Source organism: Triticum aestivum, chromosome 7B (genome assembly GCF_018294505.1).
Source record: "Triticum aestivum cultivar Chinese Spring chromosome 7B, IWGSC CS RefSeq v2.1, whole genome shotgun sequence".
Taxonomy (NCBI): Eukaryota; Viridiplantae; Streptophyta; class Magnoliopsida; order Poales; family Poaceae; genus Triticum; species Triticum aestivum.
Window position 1 is genome coordinate 305,918,694 of NC_057813.1, and position 27,356 is coordinate 305,946,049.

Below are 27,356 nucleotides of genomic sequence, written 5' to 3' on the forward strand. Positions count from 1 at the left end.
ATTGGACTGGAACGCCACTAGGCTAGGTCTGCTTTCGGCCGCCCACGCAACGTGCAGGTGTGCTCAGGGCGATGGGCCCAGACCCCTGCGCGCTTAGGTTTAGACCGGCGTGCTGGCCTCTCTGTTTTGCCTAGGTGGGGCTGCGACGTGTTGATCTTCCGAGGCCGGGCATGACCCAGGAAAGTGTGTCCGGCCAAATGGGATCGAGCGTGTTGGGCTATGTGGTGCACCCCTGCAGGGAAGTTAATCTATTCGAATAGCCGTGATCTTCGGTAACAGGACGACTTGGAGTTGTACCTTGACCTTATGACAACTAGAACCGGATACTTAATAAAACACACCCTTCCAAGTTCCACAGACAACCCGGTGATCGCTTTTCCGCAGGGCGACGAGGAGAGGATCGCCGGGTAGGATTATGCTATGCGATGCTACTTGGAGATGCTACTTGGAGATGCTACTTGGAGGACTTCAACCTACTCTCTTCTACATGCTGCAAGACGGAGGCTGCCAGAAGTGTAGTCTTCGATAAGACTAGCTACCCCCCTTTTATTCTGGCATTCTGCAGTTCAGTCCACCGATATGGCCTCCTTACACATATACCCATGCATATGTAGTGTAGTTCCTTGCTTGCGAGTACTTTGGATGAGTACTCACGGTTGCTTTCTCCCCCCCTTTTCCCCTTTCCTTTCTTTCTGGTTGTCGCAACCAGATGCTGGAGTCCCGGAGCCAGACGCCACCGTCGACGACGACCCCTACTACACCGGAGGTGCCTACTACTACGTGCAGCCCGCTGACGATGTCCAGGAGTAGTTAGGAGGATCCCAGGCAGGAGGCCTGCGCCTCTTTCGATCTGTATCCAGTTTGTGCTAGCCTTCTTAAGGCAAACTTGTTTAACTTATGTCTGTACTCAGATATTGTTGCTTCCGCTGACTCGTCTATGATCGAGCACTTGTATTCGAGCCCTCGAGGCCCCTGGCTTGTATTATGATGCTTGTATGACTTATTTATGTTTTAGAGTTGTGTTGTGATATCTTCCCGTGAGTCCCTGATCTTGATCATACACATTTGTGTGCATGATTAGTGTACGATTGAATCGGGGGCGTCACATTACCCTAGCGAAGAACCGTATCCGTGCATCGAGCCATCAGGCAAGCAACCAACCATTTGATCATATCGATACAATCCCGTGTTCTCGCTCTTGCTCTCTTTTACTGCATTAAGACAACGCGTTTCAAACTGCTGTGTGCTACGGTAGTTGAACCCATTTCCTCTGCATGACCTGTCATTGCCACAGTAATTAGATGAAACCCACTAGCATGTGTAGGAATTGATTGAGCCATATGTATGTGTTGTTCCTACCTTGCTATGCCTGCTATGCTTAGGGTCGTGTCAGGTCTGGTTCATCTGGGTGATGGGCTAGAGTGAAATGATCATGTCGGTAATGAGAGTGATGTGGTGAACACGATTTGGTAAAGGTATCGATGAGAGGCCATGTAGGAGTACATGGTGGGTTGTTTCATTGAAGCCGACCTTAAGAACTGAGATCTGTATGCGTGATTTAAGATTCAGCTACTACCATGCATTGGGCCCTGAAATATGACCCCGCTCGACTTCTTATTCACCCTAGTCCTCTGTCCAGGAGTTGCAAGTAGTTTCTGGTGTTTGTAGCTTATTGGAGGCCGTGGACAGCGCTGACCCGCGGGGTGGGCTGTGATGTGGTAGGTACGTGGCACGGTGTACCGAATACCCGTTAGGTATCTCGGGAACCCTGTACACATCGTTCGGGGTCGTATGGGAAACCTCGGCCGGACTCCCTGCGGATGGAACCTGGATAGGCGATAAACCTGGACTAGAGACTTAGGTGTTTAGGTAGGTCGTGGTCTACACCAACGTCGGCTTTCGCTTGAAGTCTGCCGAGCACATGTCGTGTGCAGACGCTAAGTGGTGGAAACATGTATGAAGAAGTACACCCCTGCAGGGTTAACATGATCTATTCGAATAGCCGCGTCCGCGGTAAAGGACTACTTGGTTGCTTATACAGTTCATAGACAAGTGAATGGATACTACTAAAAATCTTAAGATAAGCGTGAGTGCCGAGGATGGCTCTTCCGTAGGATGACGGAGGTGGATCCTCGGTGGTGTATTGAAGTGGTGAGTAGTGGACTCGTGTGCGCAAAACCATTTCAAGTTGGAGTCTCGTAGGATAGTTTAGCCAAGAGTCAAAGCTGGCTTGCTGCAATAACTCCACCAACCCTTCTTGATAATGTGCATGTATGTAGGATCTGACGTAAGTCTTGCTGGGTACCTTTGTACTCATGTTGCTATAATTTACATTTTTACAGAAGGCGCTACAACCCCTTTTGATGGGTTCTTCGTAGACGTTGACATCGACGAGTAGACTAAGGCCCAGGTGGTAATCCTGAGCTTGTGAAGGTCCACGTAGTATAGCTAGGCTTTCCAAGCCTCTTTTATTTTACTAGTTGTCTGTACTCAGACAAGTTACTTCCGCTGCTGGTTTGTATGACTGTATGACTTGAATGTGGGTCGTGTGACCCGTACTTGTATGTATGTTATGTATGGCTCTCTGAGCCTTTAAATAAAGTACTTGTGTCGTAGAGTCATGTTGTGATGCCTTGTTGTATTTGCACATATCGAGCATATTGTGTGTATGATTGAAATGCTTGGTATGTGTGGGATCTGACTATCTAGTTGTTTATCTTTAGTAGCCTCTCTTACTGGGAAATGTCTCCTAGTGTTTCCATTGAGCCATGGTAGCTTGCTACTGCTCCGGAACACTTAGGCTGGCCGGCATGTGTCCTTCTTCGTTCCTGTGTCTGTCCCTTCAGGGAAATGTCACGCATTGAGTATCGGAGCCCTGTTAGCCCGCTACAGCCCGGTTTACCGGAGTCCTGCTAGCCTAGTGCTACAGCCCGGACCCACTTGCTGATGACCGACACGTTCGATGCTGGGTCATGGATGCCTGTTCCTGTAAGTCTGTGCCACTTTGGGTTTACGACTAGTCATGTCAGCCCGGGCTCCTTATCATATGGATGCTAGCGACATCATCATATACGTGAGCCAAAAGGCGCAAACGGTCCCGGGCAAAGGTAAGGAGACACCCGTGGGAATACCGTGCGTGAGGCCGCAAAGTGATATGAGGTGTTACAGGCTAGATAGATGTGACATTGAGTCGGGGTCCTGACAGCGTTGGCATCAGAGCCGGACTGCCTGTTGGTTCTCCAAGCCAAACTGGTCGATGTTGAGTCTAGAAATGCTTTAGTTATATGTAGGGGAATTGATTGTGGGATGGTACGTAAGGCTCTTTTTACTTCTTTACCTCATGGCATTCTGATCTGAGTCAGTCCATTCTTCTACCGGGGATTAAGGATTAGGATCTTCTCTCTCTATCAGGTTCACGTGATACGAATTAGTAGTACCTTATAGGTTTGATGACTACAAGCCTAGTTCAGTTCTACTACCTTGTTATGCTGATAAGTTGGACCCAGAACCTTGATATGATATTGTTGAGTGTCTATGCAATTTTTTTGATAAATGTCTCAAACCCTTCTTGAGCATTTACAGCCGTTATGCTGTCAAAATTTTGCTAGAAATTCTAATGCCTTTGCATTATGGTTGTGCTTTCAGATGGCCACTCGCGACCAAAATCAAGTGGTTCGCCTGACCCAATGCATTGGTGTGACCGGTCATACGGCCATGTTAGTCCGAGTGATGATCGAGACGGGTTACCGTTGGTATCCCGAATACACGGTCGAAGAGCAGTTTCGAGATTTTAACCAAAGCCAGTATCTTTGCACCGTCCGGATATTTCCCTCTTATCCTGGTTCTACCGAGGCTCTTCACTGTTCCTATGGGCTCGGTGTTACTATTGAGATGGCTGTGCAAGATGCGGCTTATTCTATGATGACCATCATGCGAGTCAGGACTGGCCTGCTTCGCAACACCGACTTTCGGTATATGCCGGCTTCACTTCCTGGAGCGCACGGTTATCTCCGGGCTATGTATGCTGACCCCAGTCAGGAGGACTCACTAACTCGCATCACTGCTGAGTTGCTCGAGGATAAGGACCGAGAGAATCGGGCCTTGAGAATGGAGCTTTTCAACACCCGCGCTGATCATTGGGCCACCTTGACTCGGTTTGCACCGGCTGTGCAAGCTGAATGCATGGATATGAGAGATCTGTATCCTGTTAGGTCTGCTCTGCCGGACATGATGGATTGGCGTGATGTGGGAGGCATCACCCCACCTCGTGGTCCTCGCAGGCCACCGTTTGTTGGTCCAAGACCTCACCCTAGCCCTTTTGGTCCACAGGCTCCTCAGGACCGTTTGTTTCTGGATGCTCACGTTGAACTTACAGGCTATGGAGGAGACTTCTATGAGAACTACTACGGAGATGACTGAGATAGTAGTAGATCCACTAGGTATTGTAATAGTTGTATTCCCACCGTCCTGCGTGACTTGTGGAATATGACTTAGCGTGTAGTAATTCCGGGGGTGTAGGAAAAATAATGTATAGGAGCTTGGGATGCCTCCGATGATATGTAATCCTCCTCTCACCGTAGTAGTACTTGTTGGTCTTGTACTAAACCTCGTATGGTGTGTATGACGATGGAATAAAAGAAGTAGTTTCTGTATCTACCATGTCATACGGATGATCATCTTGCATTCTGAGTTGTCCATTACATTCTACATTCTATGTCGGAATCTTGTCATGTTGGACTAAACCATTGTCTTGTTTTTCCTACGATGGTCAACACCCGCAACAACCCTGCTCCCCCAGAGCAGGCCGAAGGCAGCAGAGTTGGGGATACAAATCTGCCTCACCCTCCCTCTCTGGCGGAAGTTATGCTAGAGGCTGAGAGAAACAAGCGGGAGACCAACCGTTTGTTGGAGCGTATTGAACAGAACACATCACACCATCAGAGGACTAACTTGGTGTCACTCAGTGATTTCATCAAGTTACATCCACCCACGTTCCACCACTCCGTCGAGCCTCTCGACGCTGATGACTGGCTTCGCAGTATTTCTCACAAACTGCGTTCTGCGCTAGTAGCTGAGGATGACAAGGTCACCTTTGCTGCATATCATCTTGAAGGCCCCGCCAGTCTATGGTGGGAGAATTATGGAGCTATGCGCCCAGCGGACCATGTCACTACTTGGGCTGAATTCAGCGAGGCTTTCCGTGAACATCACATTCCGGAGGGTCTCATGGACTGTAAACGTGAGGAGTTCTGTAGTTTCACTCAAGGTCGACTCTCTGTTGACGCTTATAGCAGGGAGTTTGGTAACCTTGCCCGTTATGCAACGGAGGAAGTTTCTACTGATGCCAAGAAGCAGGCAAGGTTCCGTAAGGGGCTTAGTCCTGAGCTTCGTCGTGACCTCCGTCTGCATGAGTGCACCACTTTTCAGAAGCTTGTTAACAAGGCCATCAGTGCTGAGACTGGTCAGACTGATTATGAAGCAACACGCAAGCATGGCCGTGACTTGGGTTCCTCATCCGGTGCTGGTCCTCAGAAGCGCCGCGTGTGGGTGCCTAACACTGCCCTGCCACCCAGGTTCACACCAAGGCCATCCTTCCAGGCGCCTCGCCCAGCTCAGCCATATGCACCAGCCAAGCCCTATGGTGGTCCAACCAACAATGCTCCTCCACGTACCAGTTCCGTGACTTGTTTCAAGTGTGGGGAATCAGGCCACTACATGCGCGAGTGTCCCCAAACCAACCCCAACCAGACAGCAAAAACTGTTGGCCGCGGCAAGCCGACAGGGAAAGTGTTCTACGCCAAGCCGGCCACCACTGCTCGTGGCCATGTTAATTGTGTTTCTGCGGAAGAGGCTCAAGAAGATCCCAATGTCGTTCTCGGTACGCTCCTTGTTAATTGCCACCCGACATCTGTTCTTTTCGATACAGGAGCATCTCATTCATTTATATCCGAGAGCTATGCTCGTCTGCATAACACCACATTCTGTGAGATGCCCACCTCTATGGTAATTCAAACTCCGGGATCCAAATGGCAAACTTCTAGAGTAAGCCATGGAAATGAAATTCAAGTCGACAAACTTGTTTTTCTCGCATCTTTGATAGCCCTCAAATCTTCGGATATTAATATCATCTTGGGTATGGACTGGATGTCAGCCCATCATGCCAAAATTGATTGCTTCTCTAGGACTGTTCAACTCACCCATCCTTCGGGGAAGATAGTCAATGTCTTGACCCGAATAGCCAAGCGACAGTTATATTCTCTTAACGCCAGCCCTTTGCCAGACCTTGAGGACGTTCCGATAGTCCGTGACTTTCCAGATGTCTTCCCAGAGGAATTGCCAGGTGTTCCACCTGACAGAGATGTCGAATTCGTGATAGATCTCATTCCAGGAACTGTCCCGATTTCCAGAAGACCCTACAAGATGGCACCTATTGAACTAGCCGAGCTTAAGAAACAACTCGATGAGTCCTTGAAAAAGGGTTTCATCCGACCTAGTTCATCTCCTTGGGCTTGCCCCGTCCTCTTCGTCAAGAGGAAGGATGGTACGGACCGGATGGTTGTAGATTATCGACCTGTCAACTTGGTCACAATTAAGAACAAGTATCCGCTCCCCAGGATCAATGACCTGTATGATCAGCTTGCTGGATCCTCAGTCTTCTCTAAAATGGATTTGAGGTTGGGCTACCATCACATCAAAATCAGAAACGGGGACATTCCGAAAACGGCCTTTGTTACTCGTTATGGCGAATACGAGTACACCGTCATGTCCTTCGGTTTAACCAACGCTCCAGCCACCTTCTCTCGGTTGATGAACTCAATCTTCATGGAGTATTTGGATAAATTCGTCGTGGTTTACCTCGATGATATACTCATCTACTCCAAGAACGAGGAAGAACATGCCGAACACCTAAGGCTAGTGTTGAAGAAACTTCGAGAGCATCGCCTTTATGCCAAATTTTCTAAATGTGAATTTTGGTTGTCAAAAGTGACCTATCTTGGACATGTAATTTCTGGTAAAGGCATTGCTGTTAACCCTGAGCGAGTTCAAGCCGTCCTTAATTGGACTCCACCTGAATCGGTCAAGCAAGTTCGGAGTTTCCTTGGCCTAGCGAGCTATTGCCGTCGCTTTGTCGAGAATTTCTCCAAAGTTGCCAAACCTCTAACTGAACTCCTCAAGAAAGATAAAAAGTTCGAGTGGACTCCACAATGTGAGCACAGTTTCCAGGAACTGAAAAGACATTTAACCTCTGCTCCCGTACTGGTACCACCGGATTTTTCCAAGGATTTTGTTATCTACTGCGACGCCTCGCGACAAGGACTAGGCTGTATTCTCATGCAAGATCGACACATAATTGCTTATGCTTCACGGCAATTACACCCACATGAGGAAAACTACCCCACTCATGATCTAGAGCTTGCAGCTGTAGTCCATGCACTCAAAACATGGCGACATTACCTTCTCGGTAATCGTTGCGAAATCTACACTGATCACCAAAGTCTGAAGTATATATTCACCCAACCGGATTTAAATCTCAGGCAAAGACGTTGGGTCGAGTTGATCACAGATTTCGACTTAGGAATAACTTACACCCCAGGGAAAGCCAATGTCATGGCTGATGCGCTAAGTCGTAAATCTTATTGTAACAACCTGATGTTACAACAAAGTCAACCGCTTCTCCATGAGGAATTTCGGAAGCTTAACCTTCACATTGCTCCTCAAGGATTTCTTTCCACCTTGGTGGCGAAACCTACTCTTACGGATCAAATCATCGCTGCCCAAAAGCGAGATAAGGGAATATCTAAGATCAAGGAGAACACTGCTAGCAGAGGTGCTAGATGTTTCTCCACAAATGATCATGGTGTTGTGTACTTTGAGAACCGTTTAGTGGTTCCCAAGAACCAGCATCTACGGCAGTTGATCCTTAAGGAGGCTCATGAATCTCCTCTCACGATTCATCCTGGTAGTACCAAGATGTATCAGGACCTACGCCAGAGGTTCTGGTGGACTAGGATGAAGAGAGAAATTGCTCAGTATATTGCTAATTGCGACGTCTGCCATCATGTAAAAGCAGAGCATCAACGGCCTGCTGGCACCCTTCAACCCCTAGCTATTCCTGAATGGAAATGGGATAAAATTGGTATGGACTTCATTACCGGTTTTCCCAGGACCAAGAGAGGGAATAACGCTATCTTCGTCGTTATCGACCGTCTTTCCAAAGTGGCCCATTTCTTACCTGTTCGTGAGAGTATAACTGCTAGTCAGTTAGCAGACTTGTACATCTCCTGAATAGTGTCTCTCCATGGTGTTCCTTTGGAAATTAACTCGGATCGAAGAAGTCTTTTCACCTCTCGATTTTGGGAAAGTTTCCAAAATGCTATGGGAACCCGCCTTTCTTTTAGTACCGCTTTCCACCCTCAATCAAGTGGTCAAGTGGAACGCGTCAACCAGATTCTAGAAGACATGCTTCGAGCTTCTGTTATCTCATTCGGAATGGAGTGGGAGAAATGCCTTCCATTCGCCGAATTTGCTTATAACAACAGCTATCAATCCAGCTTGGGCAAAGCCCCTTTTGAAGTTCTCTATGGACGAAGGTGTCGAACGCCTCTTAACTGGTCAGAAACCGGGGAAAGACAATTCTTTGGCCCGGATATGATTCAGGAAGCAGAAGAGCAAGTTCGCATCGTTCGTGAAAAGTTGAAAACAGCCCAATCTCGTCAAAAGAGTCAATATGACCGAAAACATAAGGCTATGACTTTTGAGGTTGACGAGAAGGCTTACCTTCGGGTTACTCCTTTGAAGGGAACCCATCGCTTCGGTATCAAGGGCAAATTGGCTCCTCGTTACATTGGACCCTTTCGCATTCTCGCAAAACGAGGAGAAGTTGCCTACCAATTGGAACTACCTCCGCATCTCTCCAGAGTCCACGACGTCTTCCACGTTTCTCAACTCAGGCGTTGCTTCTCGGATCCTATCCGTGGAGTAGACCACGAAACGCTTGATCTCCAAGATAATCTCACGTATCGAGAGTACCCCGTTCATATCCTCGATCAAGATGAGTGTACCACTCGACGTCATAACATCAAGTTTCTCAAGGTTCAATGGTCGCACCATTCTGAGAATGAAGCAACTTGGGAAAGGGAGGATCGTCTTCGACTCGAGTATCCCGCCTTCTTCCCGGAGGAACCCAAATCTCGGGACGAGATTCTTTTGAGTGGGGGTGAGTTGTCACACCCTAGCTAGTTCATGCATTAGAGTGTTGCATCATGTCTACCCTTTCATCAGAAACTTGAAATGGGGATGTCAGAACCCCCAGCCCCCTCTGAAACAACTAGGGTTTACTAAAATAATTTCAATGAACCTGAAATGCCCTTCTAAAATGTCCATCATTTTTGTCTTGGTTCAGAACCTCTTCCAAAAGTGTTGCATAATTTTCTAGGTCATCTTAGGATCTTTGAATTAAATGATAAGTATTTGAATTTGGGCATTTAAAATTATATAAAATATTTCAAATGCTCAAGTATCTCCAAACTAAAATGTTTCATGTTGGAAATAATCCAACTATGGACCAGGAGCAGTTTGGTGATTTTAGGAGTTGCCTAAGTATTTTAAATAATTCAACAAAGTTGCAGAAAAATAGAAAAACAAAAAAAACAGAAAGGAAGGACTTACCTGGCGCCTGCAACCCGGCCCACCTGCCGGCCCAGCCCAGCGCCGCGCCAGCGAGCTGCTTGCCGGCCAGGCAGGCAGGCAAGGTGCTCGACGGCGAGCACCGCATGGGTGCCACGCACCTGCTCGCCGCCTCGCCGCTCCACTCACCCGGCTAACGCCGTGGATCAACCCCTCTCTCTCCCCCGAACCCCCCAGACGCCCCCTCTCCTCTCCAGCTCCTCCCCCTCGCGCTCCCCAGCCATGGCCGACGCCACCGTCGCCGCTCCATCATCGTAGCCGCGCTCCCCGCCGCCCGTGCTCCGTCTCGTGGTGTCCAGGAGCTCCGCCGTCGTCCACTTCGTCGAGCTAACCGAGCCCCGCGTGCTCGTGAGGCCCGAGTCCACCGCACCGACCTCGCCCGAGTTCGCCGTCACCGAAGATCCCCTTCAACACCGTCGCCGCATCAGCTCGTCCCCAACCCCGCCGGTGGCCTCTACGGGTGCTCTGTGAGCCTAGCTACCCCTCCTACCCTTCCTCTCTCGCCCCCGAGCCGTGTAGCCACCGCACGAAGATCACCCGCACGCACCGCCGCGGATCTCGTCGCCGACGTGCTCCCGGCCATCCTCCGGCCAACTCACGGTGTCCAACGCACTCACCACGTTGCGTTGAGTCCAACCGTGCACTTCCCGCACCTCACCGCACACCCTAGCCCCGAGTTCGCCTTCACCCGACCTCCAGTGACCGCCTAGGTCGTCGCTGGCGCCAACTCCGGCCACCCCGACCCCAACTGACTCCACCAAGAGCCGCGGCTCGTCCTCAGCTCCACCCCGATGCCCTCCGCGACACATTTGGTGGCCGGAACGGCCAAAACCACTTCCGCCGCCGCGTCGGGCTCGCCGGCGGCTAAACGCCGGTGCAGCCATTTTGACTTTGACCACGGGTGGGCCCTGGTTGACTCTGTTGAGTCAATGACAGGTGGGGCCCCCTTCTGCAAATTATCCATATTAGTTTAAACTAAATTAAATTAGTTAATCATCCACTGACACCCTGGACCCACTCGTCAGGTTTGACCTGGACCGGGTCTGTTGACTTGCTGAGGTCAGCATGACCTCATGCTGACGCAGTAAACCTTTGCTGAAATTAAAATAAATCTAAAATGATTTATAAATTCCAGAAATTGTTGCAAACTTCAAAAATTCATATAAATACAACCGTAGCTCCAAATCAAACAAATTATATATGAAAAATGATCAGAAAAATCCAATCTATCCATCTGTACTAGTTTCATGCATGTTTAAACAAACTAACTTGAGGTTTAGTGCAGAACAAGATAAAACACTTTAAAGGGCCATTTATGAGTTTGAAATCTTAATCTTTGGTTCAAATTGATTCAAACCCATCTGGTTTTAGTTGCATTATCCCAACACACTCATATTGCCATGTTTCATGCATGTATCATATTGTCGCACATTGTTTGGTGATAGTTGTGTATCGGTGTTCTTTGCGGTAGGTTCTGCCTCCGAGGAGTACCGTGATTACCCTAGCGAAGAACCGTATCCGTACATCAATCCATCAGGCAAGCAACCAACCATTTGATCATATCGATACAACCCCATGTTCTCGCTCTTGCTCTCTTTTACTGCATTAAGACAACACGTTTCAAACTGCTGTGTGCTACGGTAGTTGAACCCATTTCCTCTGCATGACCTGTCATTGCCACAGTAATTAGATGAAACCCACTAGCATGTGTAGGAATTGATTGAGCCATATGTATGTGTTGTTCCTACCTTGCTATGCCTGCTATGCTTAGGGTCGTGTCAGGTCTGGTTCATCTGGGTGATGGGCTAGAGTGAAATGATCATGTCGGTAATGAGAGTGATGTGGTGAACACGATTTGGTAAAGGTATCGATGAGAGGCCATGTAGGAGTACATGGTGGGTTGTTTCATTGAAGCCGACCTTAAGAACTGAGATCTGTATGTGTGATTTAAGATTCAGCTACTACCATGCATTGGGCCCTGAAATATGACCCCGCTCGACTTCTTATTCACCCTAGTCCTCTGTCTAGGAGTTGCAAGTAGTTTCTGGTGTTTGTAGCTTACTGGAGGCCGTGGACAGCGCTGACCCGCGGGGTGGGCTGTGATGCGGTAGGTACGTGGCACGGTGTACCGAATACCCGTTAGGTATCTCGGGAACCCTGTACACATCGTTCGGGGCCGTATGGGAAACCTCGGCCGGACTCCCTGCGGATGGAACCTGGATAGGCGATAAACCTGGACTAGAGACTTAGGTGTTTAGGTAGGTCGTGGTCTACACCCACGTCGGCTTTCGCTTGAAGTCTGCCGAGCACATGTCGTGTGCAGACGCTAAGTGGTGGAAACATGTATGAAGAAGTACACCCCTGCAGGGTTAACATGATCTATTCGAATAGCCGCGTCCGTGGTAAAGGACTACTTGGTTGCTTATACAGTTCATAGACAAGTGAATGGATACTACTAAAAATCTCAAGATAAGCGTGAGTGCCGAGGATGGCTCTTCCGTAGGATGACGGAGGTGGATCCTCGGTGGTGTATTGAAGTGGTGAGTAGTGGACTCGTGTGCGCAAAACCATTTCAAGTTGGAGTCTCGTAGGATAGTTTAGCCAAGAGTCAAAGCTGGCTTGCTGCAATAACTCCACCAACCCTTCTTGATAATGTGCATGTATGTAGGATCTGACGTAAGTCTTGCTGGGTACCTTTGTACTCATGTTGCTATAATTTACATTTTTACAGAAGGCGCTACAACCCCTTCTGATGGGTTCTTCGTAGACGTTGACATCGACGAGTAGACTAAGGCCCAGGTGGTAATCCTGAGCTTGTGAAGGTCCACGTAGTATAGCTAGGCTTTCCAAGCCTCTTTTATTTTACTAGTTGTCTGTACTCAGACAAGTTACTTCCGCTGCTAGTTTGTATGACTCTATGACTTGAATGTGGGTCGTGTGACCCGTACTTGTATGTATGTTATGTATGGCTCTCTGAGCCTTTAAATAAAGTACTTGTGTCGTAGAGTCATGTTGTGATGCCTTGTTCTATTTGCACATATCGAGCATATTGTGTGTATGTTTGAAATGCTTGGTATGTGTGGGATCTGACTATCTAGTTGTTTATCTTTAGTAGCCTCTCTTACCGGGTAATGTCTCCTAGTGTTTCCATTGAGCCATGGTAGCTTGCTACTGCTCCGGAACACTTAGGCTGGCCGGCATGTGTCCTTCTTCGTTCCTGTGTCTGTCCCTTCGGGGAAATGTCATGCATTGAGTATCGGAGCCCTGTTAGCCCGCTACAGCCCGGTTTACCAGAGTCCTGCTAGCCCAGTGCTACAGCCCGGACCCACTTGCTGATGACCGAGACGTTCGATGCTGGGTCATGGATGCCTGTTCCTGTAAGTCTGTGCCACTTTGGGTTTACGACTAGTCATGTCAGCCCGGGCTCCTTATCATATGGATGCTAGCGACATCATCATATACGTGAGCCAAAAGGCGCAGACGGTCCCGGGCAAAGGTAAGGCGACACTCGTGGGAATACCATGCGTGAGGCCGCAAAGTGATATGAGGTGTTACAGGCTAGATCAATGTGACATTGAGTCGGGGTCCTGACACTACCCTCAGTTGTTTATCACCAGCGCGGAGCATGGTGCTTCCGCTCTTGCACGGGCATAGCTGCTCCTCGGCAGTGTCGATGGCCAGAGCGGATCAAGGTGCTTCCACTGGTGCGTGGGAGGGGGCTCCCTCCGAGGAGAGCCCCCGGGGCGTGTACAGCCCCGCCCTGACATGTGGCTTGCACGTGAGGGCTAGAGGAGGTGTGTATGGGAACTCGTGAGCTAGCACGGGACTCATGAGGCCCTACCTCAAGGCGGGTTGCGCCTGAATTTGATCGAGAACACTTGTGTCAGTCCTGCAAGATGGTTAGGCAACCTGCGCCGAGTGAGTCTCCTGAGGTTATTGCATGAGAAGGCCAGACACCAACGATCCTAGGAGGTGACGTGAACGGGGCCGGCCCGCCAGACAGAGCTCAGCCATTGGGTTTATCGACACTGCAGGGACGGACCCAAGCACAGACACCGTGCCCAATCTTCTCATGCATAGGTCCTGAAGAAAAACAACCAGTGTGCGGCTCCCACTGTGACGAGGCACCAGGTCGCGCGCCCTCACTCACCCGCCCGTGATTAGCCCATGAGAGAACAAAGCACCAAGGGCCATGGGAGGTGACGTACACGAGGGCTAGCCCGTGAGCCAGAGCTCAGCCTCTTGGGTTTAGCGACGCTGCAGGGACAGTCCCGAGCACAGATACCGTGCCAGTCCTTAATCATGAGGCGGTCGTGGGTGGGCTCATAAGGGTGCGAGACGTTCTTGGCAATGAAGTGCCGGTCTGGTAGTTGATAATCTCAAGGCAGCTCATAAGGGAAGGTAAACTAGTTCTGACAGACGCAGAAAAGATACATGTCGCAGGGACGGACCCACGTGAGTTGGGGATAATGCAGCCCGAGGGGCGCCCCCAAACTGAACGAACTAAAAAGATGACACCTGGCACCGTTGCAGAAGAGATGTCGGGGTAGCAGGAAACGCGCACCGGTGAGGTCGTCCCTCACGAGCCGCCTTCGCCCTGAGCCTCGGGAGGCTCCGGGGGACTGTGCGGCTCCTAAAGGTGCATCTCCATATCTGCCAGGATCGCCTGATACTTGGCCTCCTGAGCCGCCAGGGTGTCCCGCATGCAGTGCTGGAATGCCACAGCCGCGCCCAGTAGGCCAAAGGGCATGCGAACGTAGCTATGAGGTGGACCCTCGCATCAGCCGACATGAGACGACCAGAAGAGCTGCCGAGATGCGGCCCTGTTAAGCCCGGGGATGTCGATGCAGACGTGGAACTTCTTACCCTCTCCAGGGCAATGAGCCGCACCCTGCGGTGGGCGACGATCGCCCTATAGAACCCTTGCCTCTTTATTCTCCTGGACTGCCTTGCCGATGAATGCCTGAGCACCTGACGCCTTATGCCCCGCGCCTTCTCCTGGGAAGCGTATGCTGAAGCATGACTCCACGTGGTGCCCAAGCGCCTCCCTTGCGATGTTGGCTAGGTCTGAGGCCCTCCAGAGGAGCGCCCTCGAGCCCAGCCTAAGAGAGGCACCGGGCGCGCCTTCCTATGCGATAGGTGAAGGCGCCCCATCCAGGGATGCAAGGCTTAGCGTGGTGTTGCCGGGTGATGACTTGCCGTGAGATACCTGACCCAGCTGCAACTTCTTTGCCTTGGGGGCAACCTTAGGAGGGAGGACACCGCCCTCGTGTTCAGGTTTCTCAACTGCTACAGCCTGGTAGGCGCGCTCGAGGGAGCACACCGCGTCCTTTTCCTTGCAGGCAACTATGATGATCCCACTGCTCCCTGGCATCTTGAGGACGTTGTAGCCGTGGTGCGTTGCTCCCATGAACTTGGCCAGTGCTGGGTACCCACGGATCGCATTGTATGGCAGACAAATGTCGGCGATATTGAAGTCGATGAGCTTGGTGTGGTAGTTGTCGCGCTCGTCGAAGGTGACAGGGAGGCGGATCTGCCCTATCAGATGCGTGGAACCGTCGGTCACTCCGGAGAAAGGCTTGGTAGGCTGAAGCTGGTGATATGGCACTTGGAGTCTGTTGAACGTTTGGACAGAGAGAATGTTGAGCCCTGCTCCACCATCAATGAGGGTCTTGGTGATGACCACGGTGTTGATGACAGGCGAGCAGAGCATTGGGAGCGTGCCAGCAGTGGCCGCACACTTGAGCTGATCGGAGGAGTTGAAGGTGATGGCGTATTTGGACCACCTGAGCGGGCGAGTGGCCTCAGGCTTGGGGAGTGCTGCGTTCACTTCGCGCGTGAACTGCTTGAAGATGCGGTGAGAGGCCGGGGCCTGTGAGCCGCCCAGGATGCAAGCATGGCCTGAGGCTCCTGGAAGGCCCCGGCCCCCTCGTCCTGGTGATGATCTTCGTTCCTTCTTGGTGGTGGAGGCAGTGGAGGAAGATCAGCGTTGCCCTGAGGCCGGTCCTCGCGAGGTAGGTCCCTCCAGGCACCCTCACGAGGCTGGCCCTGCCAGCGGTCCTGAGGATGGTCGCACCACTCCTAGCGATGGTCGCGGCCGTCCCAGCGTCCTCCACCTCAGCCACCCCCGTGACCGTAGCCTCGATCGTCGCGCTCGGGTCATCGATTAAGGCACCCGTCACGGAGGGCCCCGAGCTCCTGGCAGTCGTTGGTGTTGTGGCTGTGGACGTTGTGGAAGACGTAGAATGGCCGACTGCTCTTGGATGACTCGGGGTGGTCGCAACTGCGCTTCATCTCTGGCTCGGCTGCAAGCACAGTTGGTCCCTTGCGCTTCACATCCTTGTCCTTGGCTTTCTTGTCTTCTGGGTCAACATCAGGGAGCTCGAGGAGGGAGAGGCGTACCTCCTTAGTCCTCGTGCACTTGTTCACCATGTTGAATATCTCCAGGGCTGTGTAGAGGTCCTCGTGAATGGCGAGCTCCTCCTTCATCTTGACGTCGCAGACGCCATCAGTGAACGCCGAGATGATGGCCTCATCCGACACCTTGGGGATCCTGAGGCGAATATTGTTGAAGCACTGGATGTACTTCTACAGGGTCACTCATGTCTGCTGCTTGATGCGTCGTAGGTCACCCGCGTCCAGCGGGCAGTCATGAGTGCCCTGGAAGTTGGCGATGAAGCGGTCGCGCATCTCGTCCCAGGAGGAGACAGATCCCATGCGGAGATTCAGGAGCCAGGAGCACGCACCATCCTTGAGGGCCATGGAAAACCAGTTTGCCATGATCTTCTCGTCGCCGTTGGCCGGCTCGATGCTCAGCTTGTAGAGCTGCAGGAACTCGGTGGGGTCGGCGGTGCCGTCGTAGCGTGGGGGCAGGTCAGGCTTGAACTTGCCCAGTGTCACATCCTAGTTAGCCATGCATTAGAGTGTTGCATCATGTTTACTCTTTCATCAGAAACCTGAAATGGGGATGACAGAACCCCCAGTCCCCTCTGAATCCAATTAGGGTTTACTAAAAACTTTTTCAATGAACCTGAAATGCCCTTCTAAAATGCCCATCATTTTTGTCTTGGTTCAGAACCTCTGCCAAAAGTGGTGCACATTTTCCTAGGCCAGCTTAGGGTTTTTGAATTAAAGCATAAATATTTGAATTTGGGCATTTAAAATTATATAAAATATTTAAATGCTCAAATATCTCCAAACTAAAATGTTTCATGTTGGAAATAATCCAACTATGGACCAGGAGTAGTTTGGTGATTTTAGGAGTAGCCTAAGTATTTTATTTAATTCAACAAAGTTGCAGAAGTATTAAAAAAACAGAAAACAGAAAGAAATGGAAAAAGCTTACCTGGCGCCTGCTCCCGGCCCACCTGCCGGCCCAGCCCAGCGCCGCTCCAGCGAGCTGCTTGCCGGCCAGGCAGGCAGGCAGGTGCCCGACGGCGACCGCAACGCGCGCCACGCACCTGCTCGCCGCCTCGCCGCTCCCCTTGCCCGGTGACGTCGTGGATCAGCCTCCCTCGCTCCCCCGAACCCCCCAGACAACCCCTCTCCTCTCCAGCTCCTCCCCCTCGCGCTCCCCCGCCGTGACCGACGCCACCATCGCCGTGCCTTCGTCATAGCCGTGCTCCCCGCCGCCCGTGCGTCCTCTCATCGTGTCCAAGAGCTCCGCCGCCGTCCACTCCATCGAGCAAGCCGAGCCCCGAGCGCTCGCAACGCCCGAGTCCACTGCAACAACCTCGCCCGAACCGCCGTCGCCGGAGATCCCCTTCAACGCCGTCGTCGCTCCGGTCCATCTCCGGCCACACCAAGGGCTTCGTCGCACTCACTGTGAGCTTAGCCATCTTCCCCTCCCTTCCGTTCTTGCTCCCGAGCTGTGTAGCGACCTCCCGGAGCTCAACCGCACTCACCGCCGTGGAGCTCATCGCCGACGTGCTCCCGGTTACCCTCCGACCACTCCACGGTGTCCTTCATGCTCACCGTGTCACTTAGCACCTAGCTAGCCACTCCCCGAGCCTCACCGACCCCTCTAGCGTCAAGTTCGTCTTCGGCCGAACCCAGGTGGCTGCCAAAGTCGTCGCCGGCACCAACTCCGGCCACCCCGACCCCAACGGACTCCACCAAGAGCTGCGGCCCGTCCTCAGCTCCACTCCGGTGGTCTCCGCGACCCATTTGGTGGCCGAAACGGCCAAAACCACTTCCGCCGCCGCGTCGGGCTCGCCGGCGGCTAAACGCCGGTGCAGCCGACCCGGGTTTGACCACGGGTGGGCCCTGGTTGACTCCCCTGAGTCAATGACAGGTGGGGCCCAGCCCTGTTAATTAAACAGGTTTAGTTTTAATTAAACTTTAATTAATCTAATCACCCTGACATGCGGGACCCACTGTCAGGTTTGACCCGGACGTGTTCCGTTGACCTGCTGACGTCACACTGACGTCAGGCTGACGCAATAATTGATTTTCTGGAATTATTCTAATATAGGAAATTCCAGAATATAATTTAAACTTTAAAAATTCATAACTTTTATTCTGTAACTCCAAATCAGAGAAATTATATATGAAAAATGATCAGAAAAATCCAATCTATCCATCTGTACTATTTTCATGCATGATTAAACAAGTTAACCTGATGTTTAATGCAGAATGGGGAAAAGCACTTTAAAAGGCCATGTTTGAGTTTGAAATTTGAATCTTTGATTCAAATTGGTTCAAACCCTTCTGGTCTTAGTTGCATTAGCCCAACACACTCATATTGCTATGTTTCATGCATGCATCATATTGTTGCACATTGTTTGGTGATGGTTGTGTATCGGTGTTCTTTGCGGCAGGTTCTGCCTCCAAGGAGTACCGTGATTACCCTAACGAAGAACCGTATCAGTGCATCGAACCATCAGGCAAGCAACCAACCATTTGATCATATCGATACAATCCCATGTTCTCGCTCCTGCTCTCTTTTACTGCATTAAGACAACACGTTTCAAACTGCTGTGTGCTACGGTAGTTGAACCCACTTCCTCTGCATGACCTGTCATTGCCACAGTAACTAGATGAAACCCACTAGCATGTGTAGGAGTTGATTGAGCCATATGTATGTGTTGTTCCTACCTTGCTATGCCTGCTATGCTTAGAGTCGTGTCAGGTCTGGTTCATCTGGGTGATGGGCTAGAGTGAAATGATTATGTCGGTAATGAGAGTGGTGTGGTGAACACGATTTGGTAAAGGTATCGATGAGAGGCCATGTAGGAGTACATGGTGGGTTGTTTCATTGAAGCCAACCGTAAGCACTGAGATCTGTATGTGTGATTTAAGATACAGCTACTACCATGCATTGGGCCCTGAAATATGACCCCGCTCGACTTCTTATTCACCCTAGCTCTCTGTCCAGGAGTTGCAAGTAGTTTCTGGTGTTTGTAGCCTACTGGAGGCCGTGGACAGCGCTGACCGTAGGGGTGGGCTGTGATGCGGTAGGTACGTGGCCGGGTGTACCGAATACCCGTTAGGTATCTCGGGAACCCTGTTCACATCGTTCGGGGCCGTATGGGAAACCTCGGCCGGACTCCCTGCGGATGGAACCTGGATAGGCAATAAACCTGGACTAGAGGCTTAAGTGTTTAGGTAGGTCGTGGTCTACACCCACGTCGGCTTTCGCTTGAAGTCTGCCGAGCACATGTCGTGTGCAGACGCTAAGTGGTGGAAACATGTATGAAGAAGTACACCCCTGCAGGGTTATCATGATCTATTCGAATAGCCGCGTCCGCGGTAAAGGACTACTTGGTTGCCTATACAGTTCATAGACAAGTAAATGGAAACTACTAAAAGCCTCAAGATAAGTGTGAGTGCCGAGGATGGCTCTTCCGTAGGAAGACGGAGGTGGATTCTCGGTAGTGTATTGAATTGGTGAGTAGTGGACTCGTGTGCGCAAAACCATTTCAAGTTGGAGTCTCGTAGGTTAGCCTAGCCAAGAGTCAAAGCTGGCTTGCTGCAATAACTCCACCAACCCTTCTTGATAATATGCATGTATGTAGGATCTGATGTAAGTCTTGCTGAGTACCTTTGTACTCATGTTGCTATAATTTACATTTTTTACAGAAGACGCTGCAACCCCTTCTGATGGGTTCTACGTAGACGTTGACATCAATGAGTAGGCTAAGGCCCAGGTGGTGATCCTGAGCTTGTGAAGGACCTCGTAGTATAGCTAGGCTTTCCAAGCCTCTTTTATTTTACTTGTTGTCTGTACTCAGACAAGTTACTTCCGCTGCTGGTTTGTATGACTGTATGACTTGAATGCTGGGTCGTGTGACCCGTACCTTTGTGTATGTTATGTATGGCTCTCTGAGCCTTGAATAAAGTACTTGTGTCATAGAGTCATGTTGTGATGCCTTGTTGTATTTGCACATATCGAGCATATTGTGTGTATGTTTGAAATGCTTGGTATGTGTGGGATCTGACTATCTAGTTGTTTATCCTTGGTAGCCTCTCTTACCGGGAAATGTCTCCTAGTGTTACCGCTGAGCCATGGTAGCTTGCTACTGCTCTGGAACACTTAGGCTGGCCGGCATGTGTCCTTCTTCGTTCCGGTGTCTGTCCCTTCGGGGAAATGTCACGCATTGAGTATCGGAGTCCTGTTAGCCCACTACAGCCCGGTTTACCGGAGTCCTGCTAGCCCAGTGCTACAGCCCGGACCCACTTGCTGATGACCGACACGTTCGAAGCTGGGTCATGGATGCCTGTCCCTGTAAGTCTGTGCCACTTTGGGTTTACGACTAGTCATGTCAGCCCGAGCTCCTTATCATATGGATGCTAGCGACACTATCATATACGTGAGCCAAAAGGCGCAAACGGTCCCGGGCAAAGGTAAGGCGACACCCCGGGTATACCGTGCGTGAGGCCACAAAGTGATATGAGGTGTTACGAGCTAGATCGATGTGACATCGAGTCGGGGTCCTGACAGCGTTGGCATCAGAGCCGGACTGGCTGTAGGTTCTCCAAGCCAAACCGGTCGATGTTGAGTCTAGAAATTCTTTAGTTATATGTAGGGGAATTGTTTGTGGGTTGGAACGTAAGGCTCTTTTTACTCCTTTATCTTATGACATTCTGATCTGAGTCAGTCTATTCTTCCACCGGGGGTTAAGGAATTAGGATCTATTCTCTCTATCAGGATCACGCGTTACTAATCAGTAGTACCTTATAGGGTTGATGGATACAAGCCTAGTTCAGTTCTTCTGCCACGTTATGTTGTTAGGATGGATTCATAACTTGATATGATGATGTTGAGTGTGAATGTAATCCTTTGTCAAATGTCTCAAAATCCTTCTTGAGCATTTACAGCTGTTATGCTGCCGAAATTTTGCTAGAAATTCTAATGCCTTTGCATTATGATTGTGTTTTCAGATGGCCACTCACGACCTCAATCAAGTGGTTCGCCTGACTCGATGCCTAGATGTACCCGGCCATACTGCCATGTTGGTCAGGGTAATGACTGAGGCTGGATACCGTTGGTATCCTGAGTACATGGTCGAAGAGCAATTCCGAGACTTTAATGAAAGCCAGTATCTCTGCACTGTCAGGATATTTCCATCTTATCCTGGGTCCACCGAGCCCCTTCATTGCTCCTATGGACTCGGGGTTACTATTGAGATGGCTGTGCAGGACGCCGCCTACTCTATGATGACCATCATGCGAGTCAGATCTGGTCTATTTTGGGACTCTGATTTCCGGTATATGCCAGGATCACTTCCGGGAGCACAAGGGTATCTCCAGGCTATCTATGCTGACCCCACCCAGGAGGATTCACGGACTCGCACCACTGCTGAGATGCTCGAGGATAAGGACCGTGAAAATCGGGCCTTGAGGTTAGAGCTCTTCAATACCCGTGCTGACCACTGGGCCACATTGACTCGGTTTGCACCGGCGGTGCAAGCTGGATACTCGGATATGCGCGATCTCTATCCTGTGAGATCTGCTCTGCCAGACGTAATGGGTTGGCGTGATGTAGGAGGCATCACCCCACCTTGCGGTCCCCGCAGGCCACCGTCTGTTGGTCCAAGACCTCATCCTAGCCCCTATGGTCCACAAGCTCCGCGAGATCGTCTGTTTCCGGATGATCATGTTGAGCTTCCAGGCTATGGAGGTGACTTCTACGAGGACTACTACGGATTAGTCTGAGTTAGTGGTAGTATCACTAGTTCATGTTAGCTGTGTCGTCTATCGTCCTGCTCGACTCGTGGGATATGACCTAGTTTGTATCGCCTTCCGGAGGTGTAGAAAAATAATGTATAGGAGCTTGGAATGCCTCCGATGAGACGTAATCCTCTTTTCACCGTAATAGTACCTTGTTTGGTCTTGTACTAAACCCTGTATGGTGTGTATGACGATGGAATAAAGAAGCAGTTTCTGTATCTACCATGTCATACGGATGATCATCTTGCATTCCGAGTTATTCCTTACATTCTGTATCCTATGTCAGAATTTTATCATCCTGACTAAATCATTGTCTTGTTTACCTAGGATGGTCAACACGCGCACTAACCCTGCTCCCCAAGAGCAGGCCGAAGGCAGCGAAGTTAGGAGTGCAAATCTGCCTCATCCTCCTTCCCTAGCCGAGGTTATGATGGAAGCCGAAAGAAACAAGCGGGAGACCAACCGTTTGTTAGAGCGTATTGAACAGAACACGGCACGCCATCAGAGGACTAACGTGGTGTCACTCAGTGATTTTATCAAGTTACATCCACCCACGTTCCACCACTCCGTCGAGCCTCTCGATGCTGATGACTGGCTTCGCAGTATTTCTCACAAACTGCGTTCCGCGCTGGTAGCGGAGGCTGACAAGGTCACCTTTGCTGCATATCATCTTGAAGGCCCCGCCAGTCTATGGTGGGAGAATTATGGAGCTATGCGCCCAGCGGGCCATGTCACTACTTGGGCTGAATTCAGCGAGGCTTTCCGTGAACATCACATTCCGGAGGGTCTCATGGACCGTAAACGTGAGGAATTTTGCAGTTTCACTCAGGGCCGACTCTCTGTGGATGCTTACAGCAGGGAGTTCGGTAACCTCGCACGATATGCAACTGAGGAAGTTTCTACTGATGCCAAGAAGCAAGCAAGGTTCCGTAAGGGGCTTAGTCCTGAGCTTCGCCGCAACCTCCGTCTGCATGAGTGCACATCTTTTCAGAAACTTGTTAACAAGGCCATCAGTGCTGAAACTGGTCAGACTGATTATGATGCAACACGCAAGCATGGCCGTGACATGGGTTCCTCATCCGGTGCTGGTCCTCAGAAGAGCCGCGTGTGGGTGCCCAACACCGCCCTGCCACCCACGTTCACACCGAGGCCATCTTTCCAGGCGCCTCGCCCCGTTCAACAGTCTGCACCAGCCAAGCCCTATGGTGGTCCAACCAACAATGCTCCTCCACGTACCAGTTCCGTGACTTGTTTCAAGTGTGGGGAATCTGGCCACTATATGTGTGAGTGTCCCCAGACCAACCCCAACCAATCTGCTAAAGCTGTTGGCCGTGGCAAGCCGACAGGGAAAGTGTTCCACGCCAAGCCGGCCACCGCTACACGTGGCCATGTCAACTGTATCTCTGCCGAAGAAGCTCAAGAGGATCCCAACGTCATTCTCGGTACGCTCCTTGTTAATTGCCACCCGGCATCTGTTCTTTTCGATACAGGAGCCTCTCATTCATTTATATCCGAGAACTATGCTCGTCTGCATAACACCGCATTCTGTGACATGCCATCCACTATGGAAATTTCTACTCCTGGTTCTAGATGGCAGACCTCCAGAGTAAGTTATGGAAATGAAATCCAAGTCGACAGACTTGTTTTCCTTGCATCTTTGATAGCTCTCAAATTTTCAGATATTAATATCATTTTGGGTATGGACTGGATGTCAGCTCATCATGCCAAAATTGATTGCTTCTCTAGGACTGTTCAACTCACTCATCCTTCGGGGAAGATAGTCAATGTCTTGACCCGATTAGCCGAGCGACAGTTATATTCTCTTAACGCCAGCCCTTTGCCAGACCTTGAGGACGTTCCGGTAGTCCGTGACTTCCCGGATGTCTTCCCAGAGGAATTGCCAGGTGTTCCACCTGACAGGGATGTTGAGTTCGTAATAGACCTCATTCCAGGAACCGTTCCGATTGCTAGAAGACCCTATAAGATGGCACCACTAGAACTAGCCGAGCTTAAGAAACAACTCGATGAGTCCTTTAAAAAGGGTTTCATCCGACCTAGTTCATCTCCGTGGGCTTGCCCCGTCCTCTTCGTCAAGAAGAAGGATGGTACGGACCGGATGGTTGTAGATTACCGACCGGTCAATTTGGTCACAATCAAGAACAAATATCCGCTCCCTAGGATCAACGACCTGTATGATCAGCTCGCTGGATCCTCAGTCTTCTCCAAGATGGATTTGAGGTTGGGCTACCATCAAATCAAAATCAGAAACGGGGACATTCCTAAAACGGCCTTTGTTACTCGTTATGGCCAATACGAGTACACCGTCATGTCCTTCGGTTTAACCAACGCTCCAGCCACCTTTTCTCGGTTAATGAACTCAATCTTCATGGAGTATTTGGATAAATTCGTCGTAGTTTACCTCGATGATATACTCATCTACTCCAAGAACGAGGAAGAACATGCCGAACATCTAAGGCTAGTGTTGAAGAAACTTCGAGAGCAGCGCCTTTATGCCAAGTTTTCCAAATGTGAATTTTGGTTGTCAGAAGTGACCTATCTGGGTCATGTAATATCTGGTAAAGGTATTGCTGTTAACCCTGAGCGAGTTCAAGCCGTCCTTAATTGGACTCCACCTGAATCGGTCAAGCAAGTTCGGAGTTTTCTGGGCTTAGCGAGTTATTGCCGTCGCTTTGTCGAAAACTTCTCCAAAGTCGCGAAACCTCTAACCGAACTCCTCAAGAAAGATAAGAAGTTCGAATGGACTTCACAATGTGAGCACAGCTTTCAGGAACTGAAAAGACGCCTGACTTCTGCTCCCGTACTGGTACCGCCAGACTTCTCTAAGGACTTTGTTATCTACTGCGACGCCTTGCGACAAGGACTAGGTTGCATCCTCATGCAAGATCGACACGTAATTGCTTACACTTCACGGCAATTGCACCCACATGAGGACAATTATCCTAGTCATGATCTAGAGCTTGCAGCCGTAGTCTATGCACTTAAGACCTGGCGACATTACCTCCTCGGTAACCGTTGCAAAATATTCACTGATCACCAAAGTCTGAAGTACATTTTCACCCAACCGGATTTGAATCTCAGGCAAAGACGTTGGGTTGAGTTGATCATAGATTTCGACTTAGGAATAACTTACACCCCAGGGAAAGCCAACGTCATGGGTGATGCACTAAGTCGTAAATCTTATTGTAACAACCTGATGTTACAACAAAGTCAACCGCTTCTCCATGAGGAATTTCGGAAGCTTAACCTTCACATTGTTCCTCAAGGATTTCTTTCCACCTTGGTAGCGAAACCTACTCTTACGGATCAAATCATCGCTGCCCAAAAGCGAGATAAGGGAATATCTAAAATCAAGGAGAACATTGCTAGCGGAGGTGCTAGTTTTTTCTCCACAAATGATCATGGTGTTGTGTACTTTGAGAATCGTTTAGTGGTTCCCAAGAACCAGCATCTACGGCAGTTGATCCTTAAGGAGGCTCATGAATCTCCTCTCACCATTCATCCCGGTAGTACCAAGATGTATCAGGACCTACGCGAGAGGTTCTGGTGGACTAGGATGAAGAGAGAAATTGCTCAGTATATTGCTAATTGCGACGTCTGCCGTCGTGTAAAAGTAGAGCATCAACGGCCTGCTGGCACCCTTCAGCCCCTAGCTATTCCTGAATGGAAATGGGATAAAATTGGTATGGATTTCATTACAGGTTTTCCCAGGACCAAGAAAGGGAATAATGCTATCTTTGTCGTTGTCGATCGTCTTTCCAAAGTAGCCCATTTCCTACCTGATTGTGAGAGTATAACCGCTAGTCAGCTGGCAGACTTATACATCTCCCGAATAGTGTCTCTCCATGGTGTTCCTTTGGAAATTAACTCGGATCGAGGAAGTATTTTCACCTCTCGATTTTGGGAAAGTTTCCAAAATGCTATGGGAACCCGTCTCTCCTTTAGCACCGCTTTCCACCCTCAGTCGAGTGTTCAAGTGGAACGCGTCAACCAGATTCTAGAAGACATGCTTCGAGCCTCTGTTATCTCATTCAGAATGGATTGGGAGAAGTGCCTTCCATTTGCCGAATTCGCTTACAACAACAGCTATCAATCTAGCTTGGGTAAACCCCTTTTGAAGTTCTCTATGGATGACGGTGTCGAACACCCCTTAACTGGTCAGAGACCGGGGAAAGACAATTCTTTGGCCCGGATATGATTCAGGAAGCAGAAGAACAAGTTCGCATCGTTCGTGAAAAGTTGAAAATAGCCCAATCTCGTCAAAGGAGTCAATATGACCGAAAACATAAGGCTATGACTTTCGAGGTTGACGAGAAGGCTTATCTTCGGGTTACCCCTCTGAAGGGAACCCATCGTTTCAGTATCAAAGGCAAATTGGCTCCTCGTTACATTGGACCTTTTCGCATTCTCGCTAAACGAGTAGAAGTTGCCTACCAGTTGGAACTACCTCCGCACCTCTCCAGAGTCCACGATGTCTTCCACGTTTCTCAACTCAGGCGTTGCTTCTCGGATCCTATCCGTGGAGTGGACTACGAAACGCTTGATCTCCAAGATAATCTTACATATCGAGAGTACCCCATTCGTATCCTCGATCAGGCCGAGCGTACCACTCGACGTCATAATATCAAGTTTCTCAAAGTACAATGGTCGCACCATTATGAGGATGAAGCAACTTGGGAAAGGGAGGATCGTCTTCGACTTGAGTATCCCGCCTTCTTTCCGGAGGAACCCAAATCTCGGGACGAGATTCTTTTGAGTGGGGGTGAGTTGTCACATCCTAGTTAGCCATGCATTAGAGTGTTGCATCATGTTTACTCTTTCATCAGAAACCTGAAATGGGGATGACAGAACCCCCAGTCCCCTCTGAATCCAATTAGGGTTTACTAAAAACTTTTTCAATGAACCTGAAATGCCCTTCTAAAATGCCCATCATTTTTGTCTTGGTTCAGAACCTCTGCCAAAAGTGGTGCACATTTTCCTAGGCCAGCTTAGGGTTTTTGAATTAAATCATAAATATTTGAATTTGGGCATTTAAAATTATATAAAATATTTAAATGCTCAAATATCTCCAAACTAAAATGTTTCATGTTGGAAATAATTCAACTATGGACCAGGAGTAGTTTGGTGATTTTAGGAGTAGCCTAAGTATTTTATTTAATTCAACAAAGTTGCAGAAGTATTAAAAAAACAGAAAACAGAAAGAAATGGAAAAAGCTTACCTGGCGCCTGCTCCCGGCCCACCTGCCGGCCCAGCCCAGCGCCGCTCCAGCGAGCTGCTTGCCGGCCAGGCAGGCAGGCAGGTGCCCGACGGCGACCGCAGCGCGCGCCACGCACCTGCTCGCCGCCTCGCCGCTCCCCTCAACCGGTGACGTCGTGGATCAGCCTCCCTCGCTCCCCCGAACCCCCCAGACAACCCCTCTCCTCTCCAGCTCCTCCCCCTCGCGCTCCCCCGCCGTGACCGACGCCACCATCGCCGTGCC